A 561-nucleotide genomic window follows, 5' to 3' on the forward strand; every position below is an offset into this window, starting at 1 on the left:
AAAACTTTAGAGCCAGATAAATTTAAGGCTTAAAATCCTATTTTTTTACTTTCTTGATTTGTGACTCCAGGCAAGCTATCGAATCTTCTGAATCTCAGTTTCTTCATCTGTAAAATGAGAGATATTAACGCCAGACTAAATCTATATGTGAACCAGAGAGACTCTCTAATTTCCTTTACAAATATATTTCAGCATTTTCTTTGGCATAAGTACCTTTGGACATTAAAAGTGGTAATGTTTGGGATAATCTTAACTGCTTATGAGTTTACTGAAGGTAAAAATATCAATCGCAAATGTCTATCACTGAAACAAGAGGAAATTTACTATTTAATAGGAATACTTTGTGTCAAGCAGAGATGAAGTCCAGTCTGTCGTGGGCTTGCTGGACCATGGACGTCTGCTGCCACTACATTAGTTTCCATGAGTCCAGCATTCCAACTCCACAACAATGCAACAGAAAAAGATAAAACTGGGCTGGTCCTCTGGTAATAAGTAGTCATATGGCTCTAGGCAGTCCTTGGCTTCCAACAGTATCTCTATTTGTGCAAGTTTTGTGTTTTG

The sequence above is a fragment of the Carlito syrichta genome, unplaced genomic scaffold (assembly GCF_000164805.1).
Source record: "Carlito syrichta isolate Samal-C Ts95f unplaced genomic scaffold, Tarsius_syrichta-2.0.1 Scaffold171141, whole genome shotgun sequence".
NCBI classification, from domain to species: domain Eukaryota; kingdom Metazoa; phylum Chordata; class Mammalia; order Primates; family Tarsiidae; genus Carlito; species Carlito syrichta.